Genomic DNA, 6853 nt, shown 5'->3' with positions numbered 1-6853 from the left:
CCTAATTTTAATTTCTTTGAGGCCATACAATTGCCTGAGTTTGCCAAATTTTAGAGCACATTGTCACTGTAACCACACCAACTTAACTAATACACTGGTATTGAGCATTGTAATAAAAAGCCAAACATTGTTTAGTAAAAAACATTTTACTTCAGGCACATTCACATGTGCGTTTTAAGGTTTTAGAACAAACCAACATCTTTCTTTGTGTATAACATGTATATTTGCTATTATTTTGCCTTTTTTGGGGATAAACAGGCATGTTTGAAACCAGAAGATAATCATCCCCAACTTAGGAACTTACAAAGTTCGACTTTGGTAAAGTGAAGGCCACTTGAGATATTAGTATCCCAAGACTGTAAAGATGTTGCCTTCCTCAGATGGGGTGATCTCTAAAAGCCAAAATTTGAAGAGGCATAACTGTTAAATATCCCTTATGACCCCCTGAATAAAATGTGTGTAGGTACAAACAGGTTAGTTTCTAAAGCCCCAAAACACCCACCACAGCAACCCTACCCACCACAGCAGCAGGGTGGACAGTGGAAAATACAGCCCCAAGACCTCAAAAAGCCTACTGGGCTGGGGATTTGTATCCCTACTAATTTTAATTTTCTTTTTGTTTATTTTTTTTTTAATTCTGATTTTATTTGTTTTACTTTGGTTCCTTTTGTGTGCATCGAATGCACTTTGCGTTTCAGTTATTTTATTTTGATGGCAGATAACATGTCTAATTTCTTTTATTTTTTTTTAAGAATGCACCAGAAAAAAAAATGGCCTTAGCCGATGTGGAAGGAAGCGTTGACAGCGATGGCCTTGGTTCGGTCTGGTCTGGCAAAAAATGCAAGCTGTTGACCATAGCCATGGGAACATACCGGTCATCTACTGCTGCTCCCGATCTCTCAGGCCTCGTACACACGACCGAACATGTCTGCTGAAACTGGTCCGCGGACCAGTTTCCGCGGACATGTCCGACCGTGTGTAGGGCCTACCGGACAGTTTTCCGGCCTAGCGGACAGGTTTCCAGCGGACAAAAGTTTCTTAGCATGCTAAGAAACTTGTCCGCTGGAAGCCTGTCCGTCGGACATGTCCGATGGTCAGTACGACTCATCGGACATGTCTGCTGGCCCGAAATCCCGCGCATGCGTCAAAGTGATTCGACGCATGCGTGGAAGCATTAAACTTCCGGGTTCGCGCACGTCGCCGCGTCCTCGTTGCCACCACGTCACCGCGTATTTTGTCCGCGGGGAATTTGGTCTGATGGTGTGTACACACATCAGACCAAATTCAGCCAGCAGACATGTCCGATGAAGACGGTCCGCGGACCGTTTTCATCGGACATGTCTGGTCGTGTGTACGAGGCCTCAGAGTCCAGGAGCGTATTGTGCTCCCTATTAAATGCACTCCTCAGGTTCCCAATTTTGGCCTTCAATAATGTCTGCCCTGAGGTACAGAGGCTTCACAAGTTTCTCCATCGCTGCCTTCCTCTTGATTTTTATATGACCTTCTTGTGCTCCCTATTCAATTAAAAAATAAATAAAAATTTGAAAAATGCTTGGTTATGTGTTTTACTTCATTTCAAAAATACAATGTAAAATTAACAAGGGACACCAACATGGTTGGATCTTTGATCATAAAAACTAGGGGATAATGGGGTTGTGGTAACTTGACCTAAAATAAATTATATATATATTTTTGATATCACTAGAAAAAAAAGGCCTTTTTAAATTTACATTTGTCAGAACTCCGTCAGTATCACCAGCAAAGCAAGTTCATTATTATCCCATTATAAAGAAGAAGAGAATGTGCGCTGTATTTTCGATATGTCATAATTTGTCGAGTCTCCGTTACGAACGCTTCTGGCTCGTCCTTGCTTCCTAGCATGCCTGTTTGTACTGTGCAGTTTTGTCCAAAGGACTTGTGTACACACGCTCGGATAATCTGACAACACATATTTGTTGGCGGACAATTTTAAAGCATGCAATCCCACATTTGTCCGCGGAAAATCAGACAAAAATTGTCCGATGGAGCGTACAAACGGTCGGATACAGCCTGTCATTGGATAATCTGATTGTGTGTATGAGGCTTTACAGTAAAGAACCCTCTATGTAGTATAAGGTTAAACCTCTTTTCTTCTAATTTTAATAAGTGGCCACGTGTCTTATTAAACTCCCTTCCAGTTTTATCCCTATTGTGGGGTCACCAGTACGGTATTTGTAAATTTAAATCATATCCCCTCTCAAGCGTCTCTTCAGCGCTCGCAACCTTTCTTCATAACTAATATCCTCCAGACCCTTTATTAGCTTTGTTGCCCTTCTTTGTACTCGCTCCATTTCCAGTACATCCTTCCTGAGGACTGGTGCCCAGAACCGGACAGCATACTCTAGGCGCGGCCGGACCAGAGTCTTGTAGTCTTGTTATATATTACATTTTTGGTTTTGGGTTTATTACCGCTTAAATTTTTTCACTCAAGTGCTTAGTGAATCGTTATATCTTTATAATTTCCAGCAAGGTATACATTATATATCCTTCGCTCTGCTTCTCTAACCAGATATCTGCTAATGTCTTACGTAACTGTAACAGATGCACCTTTTTTTTCTTTTTGCACTATTTGCAGCATACTTAGATTATCCATGATTTTGTTCCAGTGATATTCTTGCAGGCTTTGCTGCTTTTGTCAGGCTTATTGAAACTGCTTTCTCTAAGCCCACCCTTTGGGAGACAGTCTGAGAAAACGTCACCTTGGCAACCGGGCTCCATCAGATTCCTTCCGAAGAGAGAGACGCACACATACACACACACTCACACACACACACACATATATATATTTATACATATATCCTAACAGGAGCACCTCATACTACACATCTGCTCTGTGACCATCTTTGGGTGAGAGGTAATTCTAATTGATCCTTTGTTGCTGTTATTCATTTCTAACCTTTTACTATGCTGTGTAATGTGTTTTTTTTTTTTTTTCTGCATTTCATATTTATTGATTGCTGCATTTTTGTCTGTTTGCCTCTCTATATTGCGTGCTCCAGCCACGAAAGCCTTTGTTAAACAATATACATACAAATATCCTTCTGAGCGATGGACAGGGACAAAGCTGGTGCGAATCATCTGTCCTCATTCATGACACCCTTGTGCTCATAGTTGTGATCCTTGCTTTTTTTCTTTGCTGTTAAGATGATGTAAATTGAATGAAGCGGAATTTGTATTTTGCATTTCTATCAGAAAATGTTTTTGGAATGGCATCAGCCCGCTTGTAGACCCAACGCAGGGTATTATGTAAGGTGCCTGGATTGATGTTTGCATTTTGACAGTTTATAGACATTCCTAATAGATGATTTCTCTCTATGTAGACAAATATTTAGCATAATTATTCACTGCATTTGATGTTAGTCTACAGCTGCAGTATTTAAAGAGATGCATGTCGTATGATGTCATCCTAAACCCTGTGTGGAGCATCGCAGATCCATTGCATTGGCTGATTCCAGTGAAATGGAATTGCTCTTTGAATTTACCCTTGAATTGTCATAGATATGAATCTGATTATTTTAAGACCTTTTATATACTGATTACAGCAATGCTTATATAATTCAATCTACTCAATTATTATTTTTTGTGATTTGTTCTCCTATAAACCACAGTAGTCTGGCTACTTTTTAGGTAATATTAATCGTATTTCATCATTAAACATTCTCTAAAATCACAAAAGAGGCATCAGCTTATATCAGGCCCTAATTTGCATTTTTATAAGCATTCTATAAAGCAACAAATTCCAAACCTGTCTTAGGAATTTTTAGAGCCGTCGATGCTTTGTGATTCAGTTGCCAGGAGCGCAGGCCAATGTTCAACGCTGGATTGTATTGCCTAAAACCACAATACGGTCAGCTCCTGTCCTGTGGGAGAAATAAATAGGGAAGGTATTGACACTTTGTAAAACATCTTAATGCAGTTCAATATTTAAGTTTGAAACACTGCAAGTGATTTTTGCTAGAGGGATCATCATTCACGATCACCCAGCAATCAGGGATGCATTGGGTTTGGGCAAAGTTCAGTTTGGCAGAACACCATCACATGATCGCATCCCTGCTGGCTCAGTCAGCTGCGGCTGGGGCATTTGTCGCCCTGCAGCTGCCAATTTGCACAAAGGAATGGGCATGCATGAGATCTCATTGACTTAATATTGCCAAGATGCCCATATTTCTTTTATTATTTATTACAGGTACTTATAGGTACTTATATAGCGCTGATAATTCACACAGCACTGTACATACAGTAGCTTACAAAAGTGAGTACACCCCTCACATTTTTGTAAATATTTTATTACATCTTTTCATGTGACAACACTGAAGAAATGACACTTTGCTACAATGTAAAGTAGTGAGTGTACAGCTCTCAAGCCTTGTACACACGATCGGTCCATCCGATGAAAACGGTCTGATGGACTGTTTTCATCGGTTAACCGATGAAGCTGACTGATGGTCAGTCGTGCCTACACACCATCGGTTAAAAAACCGATCGTGTCAGAACGTGGTGACGTAAAACACAACGACGTGCTGAAAAAAAACGAAGTTCAATGCTTCCACGCATGCGTCGACTTGATTCTGAGCATGCATGGATTTTTAACCGGTGGACGTGCCTACAAACGATTGTTTTTTTCTATCGGTTAGGTATCCATCGGTTAAATTTAAAACAAGATTGCTTTTTTTTAACCTATGGATAAATAACCGATGGGGCCCACACACGATCGGTTTGGTCCGATGAAAACGGTCCATCAGATCGTTCTCATCGGTTTGACCGATCGTGTGTACGCGGCATAACAGTGTAAATTTGTTGTCCCCTCAAAATAGCTTAACACACATCCATTAATGTCTAAACAGCTGGCAACAAAAGTGAATACACCCCTAAATGAAAATGTCCACGTTTACATAGTTACATAGTAGGTGAGGTTGAGATAGGGAAAAATTGAAATATGTAAATATGCATCCTTGATGTCTATTGACGCTAGAAGTTCTCCTACCCGGAGGGTGGACACTACTGACCGAATTTACTTCATGCGAAAAGAGTGGATGTTTAGGAACTGATTAAGACCCTTGAGATCTAGAATGGGTCTGACATCTCCATTCTGTTTTGGCACTGTGAATAGATTTGAATAAAAACCCATGCCCTGCTCTTCTGGGGGGGTCATTATGATCACCCCTTGAGACAACAACCAGTCTAGCACTTGCAATAAAGACCCTGTTTTTATTGGGTCCTTGGGAACGCTCGATCTTAGGAAGTGAGACGGTGGAAACTCCCAAAACTCTAGCTTGTATCCCAGAGATATTGTGGAAATTACCCATCTGTCCTGAATTTCCTCCCGTCAGGCTCCTGCAAACTGCAGAAGCCTGCCCCTTCATAAGGAGGCCTTGGGGCTCTGCTTTGCAGATTTTTGCCCCCAGAGCTTTTTCTGGCCCTGAGCTTGGTTTTGAGGCCTCCCTCTTGGAGCTGACGGCGGAGGCCGTCGCGACTGCCTGGAGGCTGTCGCCCGGGTGATGGAGAGGCAGAACATTTAAATGAAGGACGCCTACTCCTTCTTTTAACTGGAAGAAGGGTACTCTTTCCACCTGAAATCTTCTGGATTTACTTATCCATATCATCCCCGAACAAACGTTCCCCATAAAAGGGAACCCCAGCCAACAGCTTTTTACAAGGCAACTCAGCTGACCAATGCTTAAGCCACAGAACCCTCCGCATGTGTAACAGGAGGGCAAGGCGTGACGCCTGATGAATAGAATCCTTAATAGCGTCATCGGAAAAACAAAGGGCCCTTGGCAGCTCTGCTAGATCTGGGACCTCTTCCCCTTTGACAACCTGCTTAACTTTGTCTTTAAGGGATTGACAAACGCCTATTGCTGCTACCACAGGTTGTGCTACTGCACCAGCCACAGCAAAGGAGGCTTTAAGCAATGATTCCAGTCTTTTATCAGCTGACTCCTTAAACACCTGGACATTGTCTACTGGGCAAGTGAGACTTTTATTCGGGGATGAGATGGCAGCGTCCACTGCTGGCACACTACATTTTTTTGCGAACTTCTCCCCCATAGGATAAGGTTGAGAAAATCTCTTAGGAGGAATAAAATGCCTGTCTGGATGATCCCAGTCAGCATATATAAGCTGTTCCAGCAATGGGGGCATAGGCAGGGCTGTTTAAATGAGAGGGCACACCTGGGCACTGCTGGCCCTTGAGCCCACGCTGCCCCGAAATTGGGGGCCCCATAATGGCACTGAGAGTGATAGATACACAGGGGAGGCAGGCTGGCAGCGGTGCACCGTGCTGTAGATATATTATATGCACAGGACAGCTTTGTTACTTTTATGTATGTAGTATTTTCCCAGTTTCTTTGCTGTACAGAATGATTGTTCATGTAGTTAATGCGGAGCTCCACCACAAAAGGGGAAGCTCCACTTTTTTGCCTCCTACCTACTTGATGTCTGTTTACCTGCACTGTCTCCATTGTAGGGGCCCCAGAGCATTACTTTGCCCAGGGGCCCATGATGCTATTAAGACGACCCTGAAAAGCATGCGACCCTTGGGGAGGCTTCAGAGAATCCAAAGAAGAGAATGGAACTTCAGCTGTCTGTGCCAAGGGTAACTTATATCCAAAATGGACTGCCTCAGTGTGTGATTGAACTAACAATCTTTGAGACTGTGAGGCTATGAAGGGTTCTTCTGAGGCTGAATTTTCAAATGAGGTGGCTGACAAGAGTGAGAGGCAGAACAGACCACAAGTGCTGCTGACACATCACCCCAAACAGGCAAGTATGGAATGTTGACACCAGGTATGTTGTATACTTACACCCTCTAGTG

At 42.5% G+C, this 6853-nt stretch overlaps 1 protein-coding gene across 2 annotated transcripts in view; it reads left to right on the top strand.

The window, feature by feature from the left end:
• The first annotated feature begins 2732 nt into the window (after positions 1-2732).
• CALY (calcyon neuron specific vesicular protein) overlaps positions 2733-6853 on the top strand; it is a 72580-nt gene continuing 68459 nt past the window's right edge. Inside the window, exon 1 of one of the 2 annotated variants that reach the window (XM_040320763.1) lies at positions 2733-2886. The gene's annotated coding sequence lies outside the window, so the exon portion shown is untranslated. Of the gene's footprint in view, positions 2894-6853 lie in introns of both variants that reach the window. The other variant, XM_040320762.1, reaches the window with a different exon arrangement.

This window comes from Rana temporaria, chromosome 8, assembly GCF_905171775.1.
Source record: "Rana temporaria chromosome 8, aRanTem1.1, whole genome shotgun sequence".
Classification (NCBI taxonomy): Eukaryota; Metazoa; Chordata; class Amphibia; order Anura; family Ranidae; genus Rana; species Rana temporaria.
Note: the sequence above shows the minus strand (reverse complement) of the source record. Positions and strands in the feature narration are given on the sequence as shown.